Source organism: Equus przewalskii, chromosome 14, assembly GCF_037783145.1.
Source record: "Equus przewalskii isolate Varuska chromosome 14, EquPr2, whole genome shotgun sequence".
Lineage (NCBI taxonomy): Eukaryota > Metazoa > Chordata > Mammalia > Perissodactyla > Equidae > Equus > Equus przewalskii.
In genome coordinates, this window is record NC_091844.1 from 31,961,083 (window position 1) to 31,986,579 (window position 25,497).

General features: G+C 43.6%; 1 long non-coding RNA gene across 9 annotated transcripts in view; it reads left to right on the plus strand.

Annotated features, from left to right (window-relative positions):
* Positions 1–25,497, plus strand: part of LOC103547590 (uncharacterized) — a 97,879-nt gene that overhangs the window by 18,901 nt on the left and 53,481 nt on the right. For 8 of the 9 annotated variants that reach the window (XR_543999.2, XR_011526010.1, XR_011526005.1 and 5 more), the window contains one exon: positions 6,821–6,929. The exons of the other annotated variant lie outside the window; for it this stretch is intronic. This is a non-coding gene — a long non-coding RNA (uncharacterized lncRNA). The remainder of the gene's footprint in view (positions 1–6,820; positions 6,930–25,497) is intronic. 9 annotated transcript variants of the gene reach the window in all.

The window sequence follows — 25,497 nt, forward strand, 5'->3', positions numbered from 1 at the left end:
GTGAGGCATCTGCACTCCCCTCCTAGCGCTCCTCTGGGAAAACCAACCTGAGAGAGCTGGAGATCATGGCCATTGTTAGTGATTTCCCCAAGGGTGCTCCCTGTCTTTGACTCCTCTGCTTTCTAAGCCTCCTGCTTTAATGTCCTGCCTTCTATTTTCTGCTTTGGGGCCTTCAAATTTCATAATCTGTTTTCACTCCTCTTTCTTTCCCAGGAAAGATTCATCCTGAACTAACATCTGTTGCCAATCTTCCTCTTTTTTTTTTTTCTTCCCCAAACCCCCAGTGCATGGTTGTATATCCTAGTTGTAAGTCCTTCTAGTTCTATGTGAGCCACCACCACAGCATGGCTACTGACAGATGAGTTGTGTTCACTCATCACAGATGAGTGGTTCAGGGAACCGAACCTAGAGCACACCAAACTTTAACCACTAGGCCATCAGGGATGGCCTCATTACTCCTCTTTCTTAATGACTCCTTCATGACAGGTCACTACCATTGGGATTTATAGGGGGCTTTGACTTTGGACTTAGAAAATAGGCTAGAACATAGACCTTGAAGGCTGCCAGTTGCACTTCAGATTTGTCTCTGGGGTGCCTCTCTTTCCTGTGTACATTCACCCTGTCCTAGTGTGGGCTGTCTTCATTTGGTCTCCAAGCTGTCCTCACTCCTCCTTGCGGCCATCCTCTACACAGTTTCCACTATCTTCTATAAAATAACCCAACCTTGTCTCTCCTTTTCAAATCCTCAGTTGTATTCATGTTACCTGTACAATCAAGTCCAAATGTCTCAGGTTGGAATAAACAGTCTTGCACAATTTGGCCCAAATTGTGGCCCACAAAGCCCAGCAACATCTGGTCCCGGCCTGTTTCTCAAGACTCATCCCAAACCCCTCTTCTCCTTGTCTCTGCAAGCACCCTCACCTGCTCACAGTTCCATGACCTCTTCTTGGGCTCCCTGGCTTCAGGGCCTTTGCAGTGCTATACTCTCTGCTTAGAACACTCTTTACCTGCTTTTCACCACATTAACTGTCCTTTGCCTTTAAGTGTCAGTTAAGCATTCTCTCCTCTTAGAGGTCTTTTATGGCCACTCTATACAAAGCAACTCCATGTTACTCTCTATCTTAGCACCCCATTTGCTTCCATTAGACCACCTATCACTGTTTATTGGTTTGACCACTTATTGCTGTTTACTCGTTAGCCTTTCTCTCCCTAGATTTTATTTTTATTTTTTTAGTTAAAGATTGCCCCTGAGCTAACATTTGTTGCCAATATTTTTCTGTTCTTCTCCCCAAAGCCCCCCAGTACATAATTGTATATTCTGTTTGTAGATCCTTCTAGTTCTGCTATGTGGGATGCTGCCTCAGCATGGCTTGATGAGCGGTGCTAAGTCCGTGCCCTGGGTCTGAACCGGTGAAACCCTGGGCCACTGAAGTGGGGCATGCGAATGTAACGATTTGGCCATGGGGCTGGCCCCTCTCCCTAGATTTTAAGCTCCTTGAGGGCAGGGACCTTCTTGCTCATGGTTGTATCTTCATTGCCTAGTGCATAGAGGCACTCAATAAGTACTTGTTAACTAAAATTGCCTTTCACCTTTTTGTCGCTATCTGTGTTGGTGCTTTGTGGCTCTGCACATCTCTTACCCTTTGCATGTGTTGTTGCCTCTGCCAGAACACCCTTTCTCTTATCAACTGGTCAAGATTCCTTCTTGTCCTTTATCACTTCTCTAAGCAATTCTTTGACTTCCCCAGGCAGTGCTAGTTCAACAGAGACAGCACTTTGGTCCTCTCAAATGGACTTTTCGCCTTGTGTGGTGATTTCACCTGTGTAAGAGATGGTATTGCCCTTGGTTTACAGATGACAAGCCAGAGGCTCTGAGAGATGGATTAACTTAGAAATGGCAGAACTGATATTAGAATCCCGCTGTGTCTGTAGAACCCTCACTCATTTAACTTCACTGAGCTCTCTCTCAAAGAAACCAAATAGCAGACCCAGAGACACTGAAATGAAAGAGGTGCTCTTTTTAAAAAATTACTTAGGTAATAAAAGTAAGTGTGTGTATGTGTGTGTGTGTATGAGTGTATATATATATATGAATTTCCTCAGAGTTAAACATGGTAAAACGTATACTATGGACCAGCCATTTATAAGGATGAGGGAGTAAAGGGTGACCATAATGTTCAGAGAATGATGTGTATTTCATGTGTTTCCTTGATCATCTCTTTGGTGACTCCTTGTGATGACGACAAAGTCAACATGCAACCTAGTAGAAATGAGCTGAGGTGAAACACTATAAAATTCAAACCAAAGCAGATGTCAGTCATTTGTAGTTGCTTGAAGGATATGTAAAGAGTGAAATCCGAACATTCTTGTTGAGGGAAAAAATAGACAAAATTGCTGTGAAAAGTCTTTAATACATTTTGCTTAAAAAATATGTCTTATTATACATTGATAAGGGACTAGTTGAGTAAATTATGGTGGATATTAGCATGTTATGTAGCTATTAAAAAGAATAAGATGGGTAGACACGCACACACTCTTACACAGTCATATGGAACAATCTCCAAGATGTATCATTAAGAGAAAACTAAAGCAAGGTGCAGAATGGTGTTTGTGGCATGCTAGTATCAGTATTTGTGTGAAAAAAGGGGAGGACTCTATATACTTGTTATACTCAGACTACTTCTGGAAGTTTTTATATTTTTAAATATCTTCTGGTATTGCTGAAATTTTTTTTCAGGCCATGTGTACATTGCCTTTTAAAAAAAATTGTGGTAGCAAACATAAAATTTACCATCTTAACCATTTTTGTGTGTATAGTTCAGTAGTGTTAAGTATATTCACACTGTTGTGCAACAAATCACCAGAACTTTTTCATCTTGCAAACCTGAAACTCTTGTACCTATTAAACAGCAACTCCTCAGTTTCCTCTCCTCCTGGCCCCTGGTAAGCCACCCTTCTGCTTTCTGTTTCTGTGAATTTGACTACTTTAAATACCTCATATAAGTGGAATCATGCAGTATTTATCTTCTTGTGACTAGCTTATTTCTCTTTGCCAAATGTCCTTGAGGTTCATCTATGTGGTATCATGTGGCAGGATTTCCTTCCTTTTTAAGGCTGGATAATATTCCATTTTATGTATATACCACATTTTGTTTATCCTTCTGTCAATGCGTTGGCTTTTATACATTTTTTTTGAGTACTTTGCTTCACCCTGTAAGCGTGATCCTGAAAAGTTGAATGTAAACGTTGTGTGTGTGGCAGCAGGGTTGGGGGTTGTGGGTTCAATTTTATCTCCCTAAACTTTACAGCTAAGAGGAAGAGACTTTTTGTCTAATGAATGATCCCCAACTTTATGTCTTGGATTTTTGTATTTGAGATTTTTCTTGAAGTGAAACATGTCTCTACTAAGAATGGAACAAAAAAAGAAGAGATTGTGTTTGAAATTGAAGATGCCTGTGTTCATCAGGATACCCCACCATTTGTCTTATTTCACCCACCCTCTGTTTGTCTTACTGACATCTTTGTTCTTCCTGTTCCATGCACTAGAAATCTTAGAGCATCCCCTCCCCCTTTTTTTGAGGAAGATTAGTCCTGAGCTAACATCTGCTGTTGGTCCTCCTCTTTTTGCTGAGGAAGACTGGCCCTGAGGGTAATGTCTGTGCCCATCTTCCTCTATTTTAAATGGGGATGCCTGCCACATCATGGCTGGACAAGCAGTGTGTAGGTCTGCACCCGGGATCCGAGCCAGTGAACCTGGGGCTGCCAAAGCGAAACGTGTGAACTTAACCACTGTGCCACTGGGCCAGCCCCTAGAGCCCCCTTTTTTATAACATGTTTCTTGTGTGCTGATTTTGTCTTGCTAAATGGAGTAAATTCTTGAAGGCAGGAAACATGTGTTATGATTACATCCTATAGTGATGAGCATGATAGAAGTTGCTTGGTAACTACATATTCAAGGAAGACAAGAGAGAGGCAGAGAGAGAGAAAGAGGCTCCTCTCCCGAAGAGATGATTGCTTTTGGGTTTTCTCTGACTCATCTTGTACTCTTCCCTAGTGAAGAATTTCTTCTACTTGCAGACTAAGTGTATTGGAGGATTTGTGTGTGTGTGTGTGTGTGTGTGAGGGATGTTCCCTTCTGAAAGCCAAGGAAAGATATCAGAAGCTGGATTGGGGCCTGATAGTGGATAGTGAGACTTCTATGTTGCAGCCCTGAGTAGAATCTCAGATTTCTCCCCTCTTCCTAATTTTAAGCCTGGGTATTCAGCTGTCAGCAGGGAAGCTAGACCTATATGTGCCTTAGGCGGCTTCTTTTTTTTTTTAAACAACTTTTATTTTATTTTTATTTTTTGAGGAAGATGAGCCCAGAGCTAACATCTGCCACCAGTCCTCCTCTGTTTGCTGAGGAAGACTGGCCCTGAGCTAACATCCATGCCCATCTTCTTCTACTTTATATGTGGGACGCCAGCCACAGTATGGTTTGACAAGCAGTGTGTAGGTCTGCACCCTGGATCCAAACCAGCAAGCCCCAGGCTGTTGAAGCAGAACATGCGAACTTAACCACTGTGCCGGCCCCAATGCTTCTTAACTTAGTAGCACTTGGTAGGAATGTTTGATAAAAATAATTTGTCATTTTTGGTGATATTATATGAAAGCACTTAATAGAGGGCCTGGCATATAGTAGGTGTCCAAGAGGTGACAGAGAGTATGTGAGAAATATTTTGAAACAGTCAGGTCTTTCCCTAGGTCCCCTACCTCTACTCATGTGCCTCTACTCCTACCCTCAGGCTAAAGAAGTAGGGACTAGCAACATAGATTCCACCTTTGGGTTGCCAATTCCTTGTTTGTGGCTTTATGCTCAGGCAAGAAATGTAATCTGCTCCCACATATCTGAGAGCAGATACATCTGGACCCTGTCCACCAGGTTACTCAAAACCTCAGCCCAGACTGAAAATGTTCCAATCAAACTAACGTGTCAGATCACCTTGGGCAGCTTTCTTGGTAGGGACCTAGTCTTGAGAATCTTAGTGGGGAAGTCTCTGACTCTGTAGGGTAGTTGTGGCAAGGTGGTGGGTGCAGGGTTGGGCGTGAGTAACTTAGCCAGAATAGGTTGTTGGGTCCAGCTGTGGAGGAGGGGATAACATAGGGGGAAAAAGGGCTCAGCTCTGTGTCATTTTTTCTTATAGGAAGATGGAGACCCCTGTGTACCGGGGCAGAGCTCTGGTCTCCTGTGGCTTGTGACCTCCCTGTGAATGAGTTTCTTGCTCCTGGCTGCCCTGCAAGGCATTGGGGTTTAGTAGGAGGTGAAATAGGGGATCTGAATCAGATACCTTGCTTCAAGTCTTACAGATCTGCAGGGAAGAAGTGTGCTTCTCAGGATCTGTTCCCCATGTGCTGAAATAAGAGGAATCCCATCCAGATCCCTGGGGGTTTCCCTCCATCCTTCTGTGCCCCCTCAGCTTACCTCCATCGTAAGCTTTTATCCCTTTCACCCTGTCACTGTCCTGGCTTCTGGGAAGAGGCGGGAGAAAGGTGAGGGAGGATGAGGAGAGTTAAAGAACTTGTGGGGCTATGTGGATTTGCTGTCCTTAAATCCTTTCTGGAACAAAGTGTAGGTGTGGGGAGGAGGATAAGTGAGTGGGTGGGAGAACAAACAAAAGCCGCCTGTGCTGCTTCTCTGGCACTCAGCCCGGACCCTGGCTTGGCATTATCAATCTCTTTCTGTGTTGTTCTCTGTCCCATTTAAAGCATAAACATGGTGTACAACATGATTTAATATATGTATATATCGTTAAATGATTACCACAATACAGGTAACACATCCATTACCTCACATAGTTACTATTGTTTTTGTGTGTGGTAAGAATTTTTTTTCATTTGATTGTGTGTTATAGATATCTTTTCATGTCAATAAATGCGGAATAAATGGACAAATTATATTTAAATGTATGGATATACCATAATGCATTTTATTCTCTAATATTTAATGTTTATTTCATCTCTTATTAGTGGGGCCTTCCCTGACCCCCTTACTCAAAATTGTAACAAACCCCCTTCCTTTCCTATCTACTTTCTCTCATTTTTCTCTGTAGCATTTAGCACCACTTGATATACTACATATTTTTCTTATTTGTTTATTGCTGAACAATTTGTTTATTGCTCCATTAGAATGTAAGCTCCATGGGGACAGGGATTTTTTTTTCTTTTTTATCCAATGCTATACCTGGTGCTTAGAGCAGTTCCTTGTACACAGTTGGTGCTCAACAAATATTTGTTGAATGAATGAATTTGTTGGACTTTTCGTGTCTCTATTGCATATTTTATTTGCAATATTTTATTTTTTAAGATTTTATTTTTCCTTCTTCTCCCCGAAGTCCCCCAGTACATAGTTGTATATTTTAGTTGTTGGTCCTTCCAGTTGTGGCATGTGGGATGCCACTTCAGCATGGCCTGATGAGCGATGCCATGTCCGTGTCTGGGAGCTGAACTGGTGAAACCCTGGACCACTGAAGCAGAGCACACGAACTTAACCACTCAGCCACGGGGCTGGCCCCTATTTGCAATATTTTTGATATTATGTACATTCTGTAATAAATAACCCTGGTATATACATCTTTGCACACTTGTCTACTTATCTCCTTAGGATAAATACCTAGAAATGAAATGGCTGAGTTAAAGGATATGCACATTTTTAAAATGTTAATTCATGGAGCTAGATTACCCTTAAGAATGTTAACTTCTACCAACAGCATGTGAGATTGCCTATTGTTCCACACTGTCAGTAACACTGGGTTGTCTGCTTTTCATCTTCCCCATCTGACAGGTGAAACATGATCTTGTCACTGTAATGTGGTAATTGATAATGTGATTCTGGAGCCAGCCTGCTGGGGCCTGAATTCTGATTTAGCCACTTACTAACTGTGTGGCCTTGGGTAAGTCGTTTAACTTCTGTGTCCCTCAGTTCCATCCTTGGTAAAGTAGGGATAATGGTTGCACCTATTTCATGAGGAATAAATTATAGTCATGTGCCACATAATGATGTTTTGGTCAATGACAGACCATGTATATAACAGTGGTCCCATAAGATTATTACCATATAGCTTAGGTGTTAGTAGCCTATATCATCTAGGGTTGTGTAAGTGTACTCTATGATGTTCACACAACAATGAAATCGCCTAGCTTTGCATTTCTCAGAATATATCCCCGTCATTAAGTGATGCATGATTGTAGTTAATCCAAGTAAATGCTTCGAATAGTAACTGAGACAGGGCGCACCATAAGTATGATTTAATTTACATTTCTTTGGATATTTTCGTTCTTTTTTTTTTTTTTTGAGGAAGATTAGCCCTGAGCTAACTGCTGCCAATCCTCCTCTTTTTGCTGAGGAAGGCTGGCCCTGAACTAGCATCCATGCCCATCTTCCTCTACTTTATGTGTGGGACACCTACCACAGCATGGCGTACCAAGAGGTGCCATGTCCCCACCTGGGATCCGAACTGGCAAGCCTTGGGCTGCCGAAGTAGAACACGCGCACTTAACTGCTGCGCCACCCGGCCAGCCTCTCTTTGGATATTTTGAAATGTATTTTGCATATTTATTTTATTATTACTATTTTTTTGGTGAGGAAGATTGTCCCTGAGCTAACATCTGTTGACTGTCTTCCTCTTTTTTTGCTTGAGAAAGATTGTCGGATGCCACACAGCATGGCTTGATGAGTGCTGTGCAGGTCTGTGCCCGGGATCCGAACTGGCCAACCCCAGGCCACCCAAGTGGAGTGTGTGAACTTAACTGCTGTGCCACTGAGCTGGCCCCTGGACATTTATATTTTTTCTTTGAATCACTTATTCATATCCTATGCACATTTTCCCAGTAATATTTTCTTAATGATTTATGAGAGCTAAAGTGTTGACTATTATATATGGTTTAGAATTGTTCCCAGTTTGTTGTCTTTCAACTTTGTTTATGCAATTTCTTTCCTCTCTGAAAGCTTTATATTTTTAGGTAGTCAAAATAATCTTTTCCCTTATAGTTTTTTCTGCTACTAGGCCAATGTTTAGAAAAGGCATGCTTTCTTACCTCAAAATTATAAAAATAGGGGCTGGCCCTGTGGCTGAGTGGTTAAGTTCGCACGTTCCGCTTCAGCGGCCCAGGGTTTTGTCGGTTTGGATCCTGGGCGTGGACATGGCACCGCCCATCAAGCCATGCTGAGGTGGCATCCCACATAGCACAACTAGAAGGACCTACAACTAAAAATATACAACTATGTACCGGGGGGCTTTGGGGAGAAAAAGTAAAAGTAAAAAAATCTTCAAAAAAAATTAGAAAAATAATTCTCTTTGAGTACTTTGTGTTTGTGTGTGTTTTTAAATCTTTAAATTTAAGTCTTGAATCCATCTGGAATTTATTTGGATATGAAGACAGCAGTTGAGATCTGGCTCTATTTCTTTTCTGTTGGAAAGTTTCCTGAACCCATTTATTGAAGAAGCAGCAGCAAGAGCCTTTAATCTGTTCTCCCCTCCCCTAATTTGAAAGTAGATTGTCCTAGAGATGGCACATCTCCACTTCAGAGAATGGAGTTGATGTTTGGACTCAGTCAGTAGTTGTTCAGTTGCTAAGCTGTGGGATGCATGTGCTGTGTAAAGCAGTGCGGGATCAGAACTCCCAGCTTGACTCTGAGTGACAAGACTTCTGTGCTCACTGGTGCAGCTTCTCTGCTGGCTGTGGAGGCTTCTCTTAAGTGGATCCTAATTTGGGGACTTCTTTGAACGGGCCATTGTTAGTTTGGGATAAGTTCTGTGTTCTTGAAAAACCAAATGAAGTGGCTGTAGCAGGTATTTCCTCACTCCAGCCTGGGAGTTTGATAGAGAGTATTGAATGGTAATAAACCCATTGTGTCCTAGCTCTGCCCTCATCAGCTCTTTTTGGAACTCTAGTGCCATCCAGTTTCTTATCTCTGAGTCATGATGGAGGGAGGATCATTCTTGTTTAGTGATGAAGGGTAGCCAGCTTTTACATGATGTCTGTTATGTGTCAGGAACTGTTCTAAGCACCTTACATATCTGATCTTTATGAGGTCGGTGCTCTGTACTGGGTTGAATAGTGTCCCAGCAAAAATTCGTGTCTACCCAGAAGCTATGAGTGTGATCTTGTTTGGAAATAGGGTCTTTGTAGATGTAATCACGTTAAGATGAAGTGGTACTGGATTAGGGGGTGAGCCTACGCATGGATTGGAGTTATGCTGCCACAAAGCAAGGAATGGCAGGGATTCCTGGCAATCGCTAGAAGCTGGAAAAAGAAAGGAAGAATTCTTCCCTAGAGCCTTCAGAGGGAGCCTGGCTCTGCTGACACCTAGATTTTGTAGTTCTATCCCCCAGAACTGTGAGAGAATAAATTTCTGTTGTTTAAAGCCACTTAGTTTGTAGTATTTGTTACGGCAGCCCTAGGAAACCAATACATGCTTTTATTATCATCTCCATTTTCAGGTAAGGAAACTGAGGCCCAGAGTGGTCAGATACTTGGCGATCTCTCCAGGCCACTGCTCTGCTGGCTGGACACTTACTCTGAAGCTCCTACTGTTGCTTTTGTCAGCTCCACCTCCACTGTGGCCGTCAGCTTCTGGTAATGCTGGGACTGAGCTGCTGGAACGGCTCCTCTCTCTGGCACAGCAGGCCATAGCCTTTCCTTGTCCTTGCCCCTTCACACCCTAAAGCAAAAACTCCTCAGAAGGCGTGCACTATAGCTTGATCATTTCAGCAGCTCTCTTCCCAGCCTCATCCCTCTAGGTGAGATCAGGCTTTTATTTTTCATTTCTGTGCAATGTTAGAGAAGTGTGGGTGACAATTAGGGGGAGGGTCACCCAGCTGCTTCTGGCCGTTGTTTTTATGCTTCCCATTTCTGGCCTGCTATCCTTCCTAGAATTCCTGTCAGTAGACAACTCAAGTTTTGTTTTTCTTTGGAGCTTTCAGGATCTGACAGCTCAAAGGGCACGTATCACAGTCCATGGCTGTGAACAGAGAAGGGACAGCTTCATGGCAGCACTGGTTGTGAGGGCCCTGGTCACCTGTTCTTGATAAGTCAGCTCACCACAGTGGTACGCTTTCCTGCTGAAGGGAGTAGGTGCATAAGGACATTGTCTGACTCAGCTCATCTCCGTGAACAGCTCCTTGTCTGCCCAGGGTCTCTTCTGGCATCCCTCTGCATCCCGTTACTGGCTGTGGAATCTTGCCTGTTTCCCAATAGAGACCTTTTGCTTTGGGTCCTGGTCTTATTCTTACCTTCTCTCTCTAGGCTGTGAACTCCAGGAACTCAGGAACCATATCTGTTTTGTTTGCTGCTGAATCCCAGGACTCAGCAAAGATCTGACACTTGACTAGCCCCTCAAGAAATGTTTACTGAATGAAGAAATGAATACTGACCTTGAAGCTTTGGAATCCTGGTTTTCCTTGCTTCTTGCTGAAGCCAAGGACCAGATTAAGAACTTTAGAGTCCTAAGCAATAGAAAGATTATGATGTCTCTCATACTTTCAGCCCTCAGTGTATATTTCAAAAACAATATTAAACACAAAATAAGTGTAGGGAAATTTAGCAAAGTATAAGAAAAATCCAGCAAAATTCTGATTTTTGCCATGGTGACTACTTGGATAAATATAAAATAATTTAAAACATTTGTTATTGTTGTCTCTGCTTTGCCAGTTCCCTAAGTATGTGCTGTTGGATAATCCTGCCTGGACCAGCCCCTCACCTCACCTCTACTCCATCTGCTGAAGCTGCCAGCCAGGCCCCTTCACACCCTAGGGGTGTCTGGGTCCTGAGATTCCAACCTTGGCTAGTACCCTGGGCTCTGAGGGGTGCTGCCAGGAAGTCAAGTAGAACATGTACACTGCTGAAGAGTACCTCCATATGAGAATTCCCATGTGGAATTAGGATTTATAGTCAGCATAGCACGTTGTGGCAAGTGATTACGCTTAGGCTGTTTTTAGTCATAATAATCTACTTCCATGATCCTGTATGTGGAAGGCCCAGAAATTTCCCTGTGGTCTTCCTTCCTGTATCACTGAGAGAGAAGTCAAGACACAGGCCTACTCTGCCTCCTGTGTTAATCTGGGCCTTGTTGAGACCATTCAGAGAAGTAAGGTGTGATTCTGGAAGTGGAGCCCAGGCCTTCTATAGGCTGTTTCAACACTATGACCATAATCAAATCCTGTTGCTGCTTAATTCCAAAGAGTTTAAAATAGTGTTGGAAACCTCCTAGGGGAAAAAAGTGCCACTGTAATTTCTTGGCTAAGGAAGTAGTGTGTGCTGGCCAGAGCAGAAGGGGTAGCCAAGGCTCCTAAGTTCTATTCTGGACCTGTTGATTTGAGGTGTGACATGCAGCAATCTGAGATGATGTCCTGTAGCTCTGGTGGTTTCTGATGGTCTCTTCAGCACAGAGAGTGATATGGGCTGTGCTGCAGGGAAAGAGACTGACACACTGGCCCCTTGTCCTCTAGGAGAACCTTCCTCTCATTTGAATTTCCAGGCTCCTCTTTTAAATGCAGAAACACCCCCCACAGAGTTAATACGGGCACCCAGCAATATCATCCACATTTTACTTGAATTAATTGCAAATTGGTTTCTTTTTAGCAGTGTGATTAGATCGTTCTTCTAAGGGATGGGGACTTCGATAGAGTTCAGGAAAGGAAGGGATCGTTTGTGTGGAGTACACACTTTGGCTTTGGACAGCCAGAAAGTAACATGAGGACACCAGGTGTGCAGTAAGCTAGATAGAGAAGAACAAACTCACATTCTTGGAGAGCGAGGCATGTATTAGATGCTTTTCTCATATTTTCTTATTTAATTATCATAATGCAAACCAAAAAAATAGCATCTTTGTTTTTGCACATGGGCAAGCTGAAAGTTGAAGAAATTATGTAACTTGCCTAAGGTCAGACAGCGCTGAGCCAGGACTTATTTCTCCTCAGGTCTGTCCAGTTCCATGCTGTTTTCACAGAGCTCTTCTGTCTCTGATGAGATTTAGGAAAAGAGGATGGGGAAAGAACAGATGAGGAGATGCCATCTTCTCTACCTCACAGTTTTGCTTGTTGAGTTGCGTTTAGTCAGAGCATCCTGTTTATAGAATACTAGGTTCTATATATAGAGATGCTGCAGCAGCACATGTGGGAAAGATACCAATTGGCTGTAGGGGAGGATTAAAAAAGGCTTTGTTCTTTGCCTCTAGGTCTTCATAGCAATGTAACCCACAAGTGTCAGAACACCACTGGTGACTCTGGAGTACTGCTTAAGAGACCCTGCCCTACCATCCAATTAAAATCTGTTGATGTGTCCCAAGGAGTAAGCTGTGGTGGGGGTGGAGGTGAGGGTGTGGTGTGCCATGCCCTTACTGTATGTACTGGAGGTGGTGGCCCCTGTTATGTGACTCTTACAGTGAATATTACTGAATAAAGAAGAGGTGTCTCTCTCTTGCCTTTCCAAGGGAGACCAGATGGCAGTGGGTGCTGGCCGAGATTCAGGGGAGCCTGGTGTATGGGTTGGCAGGGGAGACAGCTTGAGGATGTCAGAGGATGGAGTAAGAAGAGACTGGACGGTCTGTCAAGTGGTGTAATTTCCCAAGAATGTGTCCTGCCCCTCAAAGACTTCCCTTAGCTGTTTTCTATTGCTTGGTATTCTACAAGTGAAATTTCTTTCCCTTGATTTAAGTCTGTGGTACCCTATTAAAAATGAAGAGACTCCAGGAAGGAGTTTAATTGTGAAGAGTCTTGGTCATGTATGTGGAAGTGTGAATGAGTTTATGAGATTGATTTCTGAGAACTAGAGTAAAGCAGGGGCAGAGAGGAGAGGGCACTGTGCTCCCAGGTTGGAGGGACAGGAAGGAGGCACCACTGATTTTGAGATAAAGGCCCTGAAAAGAGAAGTTAGGTCCCTAAATAAATGCTTTGTTTCCTTCACAGTTTTGTCTGAGTAAACACAAGCAGCTGAGGGTGGTGGGGATGGAGGCTCTTGACCCCAAGAGGGGGTGCTGTAAAAAGATTTCCCACCAGCATGCTGGGTATACAGGCACAGCGTTGTCTGGAGAGCAGCTGACAGGCATAATGTAACAAGGAGTATAGGATCTTTGGGTTTGTGGTTTGCTGTGATGTCCTCAGACAAGACTGTCACAGATGTTAGGAAGTGGAAGGCAGCTTCCCAGAAATGATGTAGAATGGTGGTGCAAAAGAGGCCTCCAGTGACAACATGGGCAGGGCACTTCCTCCGTGGCCACTGGTCACTGACACCTTCTGGTCTTGATTTCCCAATGAGCTGTGCTGAGATAGGGCTTTAGCGGAAAGCAAAGTAAGCCATGTCAAAAGCAATGACAAAGCACTTGGGGTGTCCATACAAAGGTGCAGTTCCTCCTTGTCCACCAACTTTGTAGAGCCAAAATAGCTAATCCAGAGGCTGCCAGCATAGTGCCTGTGATGCAGATCTACAACTTTTTTGGCCTGAATTTTTCCAGAGAGAGAGAGCCTTCCTAGTTGACTCTTCATCATCTTTCGTTTGCCAGTGCTGTCACACTGCCTTTGTGATCTGAATTCTCACATCTTTTTCTCCCCCAAGGAGTCTTTGACAGAGGCAACTCAAATCTCAGTGCCTTTCCCAGCTCCTCACAGTTGGGTTCCTGAATGCCCTTCACCCTCAGGCTTCAACTTACACTCTGTTCATTTTCCTACCCTAAATCCAGAGCATTTTCTTTGGGATCAGACTTTTGGCTTCTTTCAGGACTCTGGGCTTCTTATTCATTTCTTCTGGCACATTCCCTTAGTGGGCTATCCTAAGAATGGTCTCTACCCCTCACTTCTTAGAGTTTGACAGGGTCTGGACCTCTTTCCCTGCTGGAATCAGCATGATTCTGTGGAGGATTCTGGATGTACCACATCCCTTCGTCTCTCCCCAACCACCATTTCCCCATACACAAAATGTAGTGATGTAGCTGGATCTGCTGATCATCAGGATTTTGGAGCCAGGGGCCCCAGTAGGGAAGGGCTCTTGGGCATGCGTACCGTGCCCTGAGTGACAACTCTGTCCACCAATCTGCCTCCCCTCCATCTCACCTTTATTTTGGCTGTTTGTTAAGGGGATCAATCTCTGTCCAGTTGCTCTGCCTGGACCCCTATCCCTGTCCAGGACTGCAGCCCTGTTGTCGACCCCTTACCAGGGGCTGTGGCCTTTGCTTTCCAGCCTCTCTCAGGCTGGGTCCCTTCTCCAATACTAGAACTTTTTCTTGCAACTAGTATCAATAGGTAGAGTTCTGCACGTGCTCACATCTCCCAGTGTTGACCGCCCTGCACTCTGCCTAATACTCTTTGGGCTAATTGGATATCATGCTGGTCTGTCCAGCTGTACTTCTGGAACAAGGCTCTTAGCTTAGTTGGGCCTGTGTCCTGAATTTCATGTTAGCTCTCCAACTGCCTCTGCCTCAAAAAGAGCTTTCGATATGCATTTATAAAGCTCCAAAATGGAAATAGAAATATAACAGATTCCAAGCTTATTTAACTGGAGGACCATTTTTTTCCTTGAAAGAATATTTATTAAAATTTCACAGAAAATGGTGTTTGGTGAAACACAGTTTTGGAAAGTATGAGGCTGTATCCCAAAGGAATGGACAGCATATGGAGATTTCCGGGTGAAGATAATGTGACAATCAGTGAAAAAAATTCTTTTGGGGTAGGAAATCTCTCCTGGTGCTCTTCATTCAACAAATAGCCACCGAACTCCTACTATTTACCAGTCTCTCTGCTGGAATCACACCACATGTTTGACGACTTACTGTGTGTCTGCATAAGGCCAGCTCTGATCTGGAGTGGTGCTCTAAAGTGGAGGAGGTTCTACATTCTTTCTCCTATATTTCAGTCCTCTTCCCCTTTCCTCCAGTTGAAACAGGAAATGGTGCATGAAGTGATGCCATCATGGCCACAGACATCATCAGCTTCTGGATCTAAGGAAGGAGGGCTTCTCTGAGGCTTCTTTCCCCAGGTTTGATCTCTTCCAGGATTTCTCTAGTGCTCCTGAGCACCCCTTCCCTCCCACTCTGAGACTGTTCATCTCAGCAACAGTCTCAAGTCTCACTGCTAGTTCAGGATTTTAACTTTACATATGGAGGTCAGTGTCAAGTCAGATGGAGCTCGTTTTTATGGAATGGGTGTGATATAAATTTTCTACTTGCCCTGTGAAATCCTTCTTTGTTTATAGTTCATGGACAGTCCAGACTATAATTTTTTTCAACCCTTCAGTGAAGATAAACCTGTGTTCCGTGATCAGGGTGATCTTGCAGGTGGAGAGCCATTTAAATCTGGCAAGGTGCTTGACTAAGTGCCATGAGCTCCAGCTGGCATAGCTGGTAACCAAAGAGGAAGCCAGTCACTTCTTCTGTATGCCGTTCCCACGACTGCCAGGAAAAGACCACTTGAAGCAGATAGAAATCTCTGACTGAGACTCCTGATTAAGAAATACTAGGGCCCTTTGAGACCCTGATGTATGTGTCTTTACTGTCATGAGTGAGATCTTTGGTTGGCTGATCTGAACTCAGATAGTTGGCTGAGCTAATTCTAAGACAGACTAGATGGAAAGGCTCAGCTTTGACCCTGCCCTTTAGTTCTGGTGTTCTTTGAACATCCAACAAGTGGCATCCTCCACCCACAAGCCCCAACCTAGTGGCCTTGGCCTATGGCACTTGTCCATTTCTGCCCCTTCTTCTGAAAGACCTTAGTTTTAACTGTGAAGGTCAGGGACTAAGCTCACTTACAGGAAGGTGGAAAGAGGGCTTGAAATGGACATTTAGAAATCTTAAATAGGGGTCAGCCCTGTGCCTGAGTGGTTAAGTTCACATGCCCTGCTTTGGCAGCCCAGGGTTTCACGGGTTCGGATCCTGAGTGCGGACATGGATGGCACCATTCATCAAGCCATGCTGAGGAGGTGTCCCACATAGCATAACTAGAAGGACCCACAACTTAAAATACATAACTATGTACCGGGGGACTTTGGGGAGAAAAAGGGAAAGTAAAAAAGTCTAAAAAAAAAAAAGAAAAATAGAGCCAGTTTGTTATTTGGTCAGTCTAGTATCAATTGGTTTATAACTACAGAAGGCTTGTTTTCCCTGACTAGTCTTTCCCTAACAGGCTCCCTTACGTGAAGGCATTTCCAAAGATTCTGTCCTTGGCCCCCTTCTCTCTTCCCTCTATATACTCTCCTTGAGTGGTGTCATCTGTGCTTACAGTTTTAGCTTCTACTGATATACCAAAAACTCTCAAAATCTCTGTCTCGAACCTAAATCTCTTTTCTGAGTTCCTGAGTCAGGATGGCCAAACACTATTGACATTATAACCTGGATGGCTCTTAGGCATTTTTTTTTAAAGAGAAATTTTACTTCTTTTTTTTTAAGGTATGTTTTTTGGTGAGGAAGATTGGCCCTGAGCTAACATCTCTTGCCAATCTTCCCCCTTTTTCCCCCACCCCAGAGTCCCCCAGTGCATAGTTGTATATCCTAGTTATAGGTCTTTCTGGTTCTTCTATGTGGGTGGGACACTGCCTCAGCATGGCTTGATGAGCGGTGCTAGGTCTGCGCCCAGGATCTGAACTGGTGAACCCTGGGCTGCCGAAGCAGAGCACATGAACTTAACCACTCGGCCACAGGGCCAGCCCTGCTCTTAGGCATTTTAAACTCAACATGTCCTAAGCCAAATTATATTTTTCATCAACCCAACCTCCTCCTCCTATTCCCCTGTTCCTTCCTGTTCCTATTCCTCCTCCTTTGCGCCTTGACTTAGGAGCATCGCCATCCAGAGTCATTTGTAAACTTGCTTCTGCATCACTATCTTCCACTATTCCCCCACCAGGAATTTAGTAGGCTCTGAGTGTAATGTAGGATGTTTAGGATGTGGGGGTGGGTGGTTTCTTCTCTTTCTTTCTTTCTTTCTTTCTTTCTTTCTTTCTTTCTTTCTCTCTCTCTCTCTTTTTCTCTCTTTCTTCTCTCTTTCTCTCTCTCTCCCCCCCGTCCCTCTCCCTCCCTCCCTCCCTCTCTCCCCCTCCCTCCCTCCCTTCCTCCCTTCCTTCCTTCCTTCCTTCCTTCCTTCCTTCCTTCCTTCCTTCCGGTTGTGGTTCTTGTCTGTAAGGCATCTATAGTTGAATTCAATAGAGAAGTTAGAAGATAGAAAAAAATAACAGTTAAAGGTTAAACTGACATTCAGATTCTAAGTAAAGTGGAAGTTCTGGAAAGGAAGCATCTCAGGGCTAAAACCTTGGGAGAAAGCTTCATGAAAGAGGTGAGAATTGATCGAGGACACCCTAGGTAGGGCAAGTAGCAGAAGACCCCTTGGGGGGCATACGGAGTGGAGAAGGGATGGGGCATATGATCCTTAGCCACTGGCTGCTTCTGTAAGTCACCACTGAACCTCATTCAGTTTGGTTCCTTTTAAAAGGTTCTCAGGATTGACCATCCTAGTGTAACCTACTAGCTGGAAGTATCCTTTCCCTTAAAATTTTGGCTCAAAGTGTCAGTTTACGACTTGTAGAAAGAAAGTCTGATTCCTTTACTCAGATTTCTTCAAATTCCTGGAAGATCATGTATTTATGGTCACTCTAATTGTGAGCTCTTGCTTCCACTGTATTAGTTCAGGTTATAGATGATCTTACTGTCTCAAGCATGCTGTCCCTGTTTCCATCCACATTGGCCCAGATGTAGAACTCAGATATCTCCCAGCTAAAGCTTTTATGTATGCAGCAGACTTTATAAAAGGTTTGGTATAATGGAGAGTATTGTACATTGCAGCAAAGCAAGCAACTTGAATTCTAATACTGGCTATCCCTGTGCCTTAAAGTACTTTTGCCCACCTCTCCATTAGGGATTCGTCACTATTCATATCACCCATGAATATGGCCTTGGTCTCTTATTATCTTATCTTTCTTTCCTCTGCAAACCTTCCTGACTCTGTAGCCACTAAGCACTCCAGATACTTCTTACTCTATTATGCAAAGCCAGTGAACTCTAACTCTCCCTCCCAAATTTACCTCTGTATGTCCAAAGCCCACCAAAGGGCTCGGCTGTGTAAAAAGCTCATCCACTTCTTTAACCACACAAAGAATTTGTAGAAGCTCTGATGTGTTCCTTTACATGACCTTCCCTCTTTTGAAAGCATCTCTTGTTTTAACTAGCATTTACTTCTCTTACCCCAGGAGTGGTTTACTTTGAAGCATCTGTGAAGGGAAGGTAAGAGGATATTCCAGGCAAGGGCAACAATGTGAATATAGGCAGCAACCTACATAAAACCTATTGTGGGCAATGAGAAAACTAGTCCAACTGGAAAGAAGAAGAATTCTTGGGGAGCAGAGCTCAGAATAGATTAGAAAGTCCAGAAACAGAGGTAAGTTTCAATGGGAAAGGATATTGTTTAGGACAAATGTTTAGCCATTAAAAAAAATCTCTGTCACCTTCTACCAAAATAAATTTTAGATGGATTAAAGATTTCTACATAAAAGCTAAAGTAATAAATGCACTAGAAAATAGATTTTTTTAGTATGACACCAAAGGCAGAAACTATAAAGGAAAAAGTGTGGTGAATTAGCTATAAAAAAAAAATCACAACAGTCTGCATAAATAAAAGATAGATGACAAACAGGTTAAAGAGGATTTTCAGCGTATCTCTAATGTGCACAAGGCTCTTACAAATCTCTAGGAAAAAAAGCAAAAACATCAAGAGAAAATGGGCCAAAGTCATAGAAGAATAAATATAAATGACTAATAAAGCATATAGAAAAAGGCTGTTTCACTTACAATCCAGAAAACACAAAGAGAAATGAGATATCATTTTTCAATTGTTAGATTGACAAATATTAAAAAGAAGGAAATATTTATTGCTGATGAGGGCTTGAGGAAACAGGAATTCATACTCTTGCTGGGAATATAAATATGATCTCTCTGACATTCGGTTTGACAAAATGTAGCAAATTTAAAGTGCTTACACTCTTAAACTAGCAATTCAACTTCTAGGTATTTATCCCAAGGGCAAGTGTGCAGAGATATATGTATGAGGATATTTATTACTACAGAGCTTATAAAACAATCACCATGGCCATCAATAGGAGATTGGTCAAATATGGTGTGTCCATACAATGATAAATAAAGTAGATTTATAATTATTGACACAGAAAGATGGCCACAATATATACATGAAGAAATGTGTAGCATATGAACCTGTTTCACTTGAAATAAATAAATATAGCCATAACTATGTGTAAATATTTAAAAACCATATAACAAATTGTTAATAGAAATTATCTTTTATGATTCAGAAAAAAAAAGCCACTTAAAAACATAGGAAATGGAAGGGCTGGCCCAGTGGTGCAGTGGTTAAGTTCGCACGTTCCGCTTTGGTGGCCCACGGTTTGCTGGTTTGGATCCCGGGTGCAGACATGGCCCCACTTGGCAAGCCATGCTGTGTCAGGCGTCCCACATATAAGGTGGAGGAAGATGGGCACGGATGTTAGCTCAGGGCCAGTCTTCCTCTGCAAAAAGAGGAGAATTGGCAGCAGATGTTAGCTCAGGGCTAATCTTCCTCAAAAAAAAAAAAAAAGGGAAATGGATTCCGACTTGAGGGTGGTGGGGGCTGACAGTTATTTTACCCTGGTGGACTAGGTAGTGAATAGTGTTGATAAAAGCAGTGATCAGGGAAGGTTTTATGGTGTGAATGTGTGAAATGAATGAAGTGAAAAATGAGGTTAGAGAAACCAGTTAGGATAATAAAGCATCAACTGGGGTAGGTAGCAGGATTAGAACGGAAAGGACCAATCTGAGAGACATTTCATGGAAGAAACCACTGATCTGATAGTCTGTCAGTCAGGAAGAGGATAAAGAATCAAAAATAAAAGGGCCTGTCTAGTGGCGCAGCAGTTAAGTGCGCATGTTCCGCTTCCCAGTGGTTCACCAGTTTGGATCCCGGGTGCGGACATGGCAGACAAGCCATGCTGTGGCAGGCATCCCACATATAAAGTAGAGGAAGATGGGCACGGATGTTAGCTCAGGGCCAGTCTTCCTCAGCAAAAAGAGGAGGATTGACAGCAGATGTTAGCTCAGGGCTAATCTTCCTTAAAAAAAAAAAAGAAGAAAGAATAACAAGTCACTGATAATGCCAAGGTGTCTATTTACTCTGTGCAGCTTGAAAATTACTCATCATGACTGGAAAGGAGAACCAGTCTTCTAGAAGGGTGAGACAAATTTGTGGAGTTGAATTTGAAGGGCCAGAGGTGCATCCAAAAGGAAATGTTCTGTAGGCTGGGGATTCATTTAGAGGAAAAGGTACTTCTAGAATAGACTCAGTCACCGGAGTCACTCTCTAGATTTGACCCCCTCGACATGTACTTGGGGGAGGGGTGGTCATATTTTGGTTCTTTTTCCTGTTGGCAGTCTTTTTTTTTTTTTTTTAAGATTGGCACCTGAGCTAACATCTGTGCCAATCTTTTCTTCTTCTTCTTCTTCTCCTTCTCCTCCTCCCTTCTTCTCCCTTCTCCTTCCCCTCCTCCCCCTCCTCCTTCCCCTCCTCCTCCCCCTGCTCCTCCTCCCTCCTCCTCCCCCTGCTCCTCCTCCCCCCCCAAAGCCCCCCAGTACATAGTTGTATATTCTAGGTGTAGGTCCTACTGGTTGTGCTTTGTTGGCAGTCTTGACAGACCCTGGAGAGGAGCGTGTGGCAGTGGTCTCAGTTGGAACCTGAGAGTAGAGCTTGAGGAGGGGTAGGAGTGGGCAATAGTCACCAGAGTAAAACAACAGCCACAACATTATTTAAAAATCACTCTACGGGGTTCGCCCGGTGGCGCAGCAGTTAAGTGCGCACATTCCGCTTCAGCAGCCCAGGGTTCGCCGGTTCAGATCCCGGGTGCAGACATGGCACCGCGTGGCAAGCCATGCTGTGGCAGGCGTCCCACATATACAGTTGAGGAAGATGGGCATGGATGTTAGCTCAGGGCCAGTCTTCCTCAGCAAAAAGAGGAGGACTGGCAGCAGATGTTAGCTCAGGGCTAATCTTCCCTGAAAAAAAAAATCACTCTATCATGTACAAAGGCCATTATATACAGTGACTTAGCTAACACAATCCTATATGCTTTGCATTATTATTTTTTTCCTTTTGGGTGAAGTTCAATTTCTCGTTTTACTGAATCTCAATTAGAGGGTTAGAATTAGGACTCAAACTAAGGTATTCAGGTCTCAAATTTCATTTCTCATTTCTCCACTCTCTGTCTCTTGGAGATGAATTTTCCAAAGAGAGAGAGACTAGAGCAAAAGCTGCAACCTGGAGCTCGGGGTACCCACAGTTAAGAGGTGGGAGGAGGAGGGCCAGAGAAGACACTAAGTCACTCACAGTCACTGCCCTGTCCCCTGGCCTTTGTAGGCCCTGACAGTCCTCTAAACCAGAGAATGTTGGATGTTCCGTTGAAACATCCAAGTTGGGAGGAAGTCCTAATTTGTTCATAAATCCCTGGAGGTGTTTTGGAAGTAGGGTTCACCAGTTTGGTTACAGCAGAGTTAGTGTGGTGGCTTAGTGGTTTATTGAATTCTGGCTTCATTCTGTTGAAGGCAACACAGTTAAAGCATATTGACTTACGCCCATGAGGGAAGGGCTTGTCTGTATTAATTACATGAAAAAATTTTTTGTGTGTGAAATTGTTAGGCTTGTCTGGATTAATCACGTGAAAACATATTTTTTTGTGAAGTCATTAGGTTTGTTTAGTTTTGGAGTCACGTGGTAACTCACTTGTGTAGGCACCAGGTGGTAGAGATCGTAAGAGGATCTACTTTAATGAGCAGAAATCAAGTCTTTTAAGTCACTTCAGTTTTCCAACTGACAGTCATGTTCATGGGATTAAATTATATAGCTAACCCGTTCTGATAGCATAAACACAAAAAGCAGTTATCTCCTAAACAAACACACGGACTTCTGTGGTTACTATTAGTGGTTACCACGGGGAACGGAGGTGGGGGTGGGCACAAAGGGCAAAGGGGCATACCTGTGTGGTGACTGACAAATAATAATGTACAACTGTAATTTCATGATGTTGCAAACTATAATGACCTCAACTAAAAAAAATAAAAATTAAAAAAAACACAGTTATATCCTGTCAGAAGTTCTGAATCAACAGGGTCCACTTTAAAGAGGTTTTCCTGCAACTATTGGGCTGGTGTCCACAGAGAATCCCACAGGCATCCCTGCAGCCCGGTGCTGGGAGCATAGTGGGCAGTCGAGAAACAGTGGTTGAATGAATGAGTGAGCGAGCGAGTGAAGGACAGAAGGAATCTCTCCCTGAGGCGTCTTGAGCTATCTTCCCACAGCCTCCTGCTACAGCTTGGCTGGGTGGTTTTAGGACAAGCCTTATCATTTGGGATTTTGTAATGGGGAGGGTGGAAATGGAGGCACCATGGGAAGTTGCTGTTCTGTGAGTTGGTGACTCCACAGAAGGGATGTATCCAAAACCAGTAAGCTGGTGCCACTTGAGTCCAGGTCATATGAGCTCTCCTCCTAAAAAGATCAGGCTGCTGAGAAGGTCTCTGGAGCAAGTGATGAGGCCCACGGAGTTAGGAGATTTCCTGTTGGCAACCTTGGTGTTACCCAAAGAGGGCAGCTACTTTCTAAGTCCTCTGAAGGAGGCTCTCCGCCACCCTTCCTTCTCACTGCTTGGATTCTAAGTGGGGCCCTCGCTGGCTTCTGCTTATCCTGCCTGGCCCTGCCCTCTGACTGTGAGCCATTGGCGATTTTTAGCCCTCCTGGAAATTGCACCCTTTATGAGGGTAAAGCAAACTGTGAAGTTCTGGTTCTGGCTCCAGAGGGATTGGGGCCAATCACCTGGCCCTGCCCTGTGTTTCTTGGCATGCATTCCTGGCCACCTTTTTACCCTTAGCACAGTCCTCCAAGCCTGTAATTCTGCCTGGGTAAGGATTAAGTACTGGCTTCTTCAGAGGGACTGTCAGGGCAAGAATATCATGTTTTGGAAGACGCTCCTGACACCAATCTCCATGTCTTGCCTTAGGAGAATTATTGGTCTTATATAGATGATCTAACAGTTATATTGGGAGTGGTTGGGGGACTTGGAGATTCTTCATATCACAAAAGGACTTACTGCTAGGTTTCTTTAAGCATTGAACCTGCTTTTCAAAATAAAATTTGATTTCACGCTGTAAGTAATGTACAATTATTTGCAACAGAAAAAAACTTTTGAGGTTTTCTAGGCAAACTTCCTTGTTTCACAAGTGAGCAAACTTCAGGAGGTCCAGCAAGGGCAAAGCCGTGCCTGTGCTGGGGAGCTGACACTCAGGTTATGTGAAAGGAATTGAAGCAGAGAGGAGCAGACACTGTGTGAGAGGAAGTCTCAGTTGCTCCTGGAGGAGCATTTTTCTGGTTGTTTTCCAAGTGAGGGAGGGGAAGAACGCATTTCTTCCCCAGGAATGCCCTGCTCATATCCCTCGGATTGGGTAATTCCTGCCTCACTGACTTTTAATGTAGTCCTTCCAGACTGAACCCAAAACAACATGGTAATACCTCAGTATTTGAGACTTAGAGGCACGTTTAAATAAGTAAAACTCTAAATTACAGGATGTGAATGCAACTTTAAATTCAATGTGTAAAAAAAGCCAAATATTAAGTTAGCAAAATGTTAGTGGAAGTTCTTCAGGGGGCCTTATTGAATTAGTTGATTAGATTGATTTTTAATTAGAATTATCCAATCTATAATAGGTATTTATAAAATTCATTCATTCATTTATCAAATATTTATTAACTACAGAGAGTTCTATGGTAACTTGAGATATAGACTAAAACTGTGGGAACTCAGGAGAGGTGGTTTGTAGCTTTTGGACCTAGAGAATCAGGGAAGTTTTGTGAAAACAAGTTTCTTTGTTTTAAAGCATGCTTTAAACAGTCTTGCTGGGGCTGGCCCCATGGCCTAGTGATTCAGTTCTGCATGCTTTGCTTTGGTGGCCCAGGTTTGGTTCCTGGGCACAGAGCCACACCATTCATCAACGGCCATGCTGTGGTGGTGACTCACATACAAAATAGAGGAAGACTGGCACAGATGTTAGCTCAGGGCGAATCTTCCTCAGCAAAAAAAAAAAAAAAAAAAACTTAAACAGTTTTGCATATACTCTAGTCAAAGGTAGTGTTGATACAAAGGAAAATATGTTCTCATTCACATTATTAAAACTGAATTAGTATCAACACAATACATTTCCTTTCACTGTGCTTCTTTACTGATCTCTAAAGCAGTTTCCAAAGAGCAGACCTTTGGTAACCAGGAGCAGTCCACTCTGTTTGCTAGACAGTACCTCTGCAGCTAGGGAATGGGGGCAAGGTTGTGGACACAGTCAGGGAGACCACTTCTTCAAGGAGCTTGTCTGTGAAGTGAGGAGAGTTAGTGAAGGGAGGGGACCCAGCATCTAAGGTGAGTTCTTTATTTTTTGAGACCCAAGCATGTCCCTGCGCTGTGGGGAAAGGGCTAGTAGAGAGGGAAAAGTTGAAGATAGAAAAGAGAAAGAAAAATTGTTGAGCAAGGCCCCTGGGGAGAAGGGGCTACTGCATCCTGAGCACAGGTGGAGAGTTGAAACTTGAACTGAACAAATGACAAGGCTACCACTGAGGTTAGCTTCACCACCACGACTACCACCCTTTATTGTTTTCCTACCTTTTGTTAGCACTCGTTTGAGCTCTTTTAAGTTTCATTTGCTAGGGATGAGAGATGTTATGGGGCAGAGGAATTTGGTAAGATTTTGGGGAGACAGAATGTTGGAGTTTCCTCCTGTTGGGCTTTGTTTTCTCTGGGCAGAAGAAGTTGAAGTCATCTGCTGGGAGCAGGGGACATAGTGGGTATGGTGGCATGGTTTTTAAAAGCTCTTGTGCCAATGGCAGTGATCTGAGGACGTGGAGGAGGACAGTTGAGCTGTGCTTAAGACCCAGATAATGTTGGAGATGCTGACTTTCTAGAGGAGCAGCCCTCGTGACTTAATGGTTGCTTTAGAAGTGCTCAGCAACTTGGGGGTTAAGGCAGAGGACTTTTGTACTCAAATAGGAGCTCTGGTTTGTGGGGCAAATGGAAGACTTGGAGTAAAGGGGGTCTAGGATATGGTAGCAGAGTAGTTGTCATCTAGTTGGCTAGAGAAAGAGGCATGATAGGCAGCAAAATGATGGGGGCTGGGGTGTGAAGAGACTGGAAATCTCAGTGTAGTTGAAATACAGAAGCCGAAAAGTAAAGACAAGAAGAGGTAGAAATTTAGGAGTTCATGACGAGGCAAAGGGTCTGACTTGGAGTAGAAAAGCAGACTCTGATCGAGGACCAAAGTCCTTGATGACCACGAGGTTAGTAGCTGACGGCAGTGAGGAGGAGTGTAGCCGTGGACTCGGCAAAGGAAGGGTTTTTGTAAGGTTGTGGGAATAATAGCTTGAAGAACCATCAAGACAGTTCGTCTGTTTCTCCTCTTGGTACCGCTGGGTACTG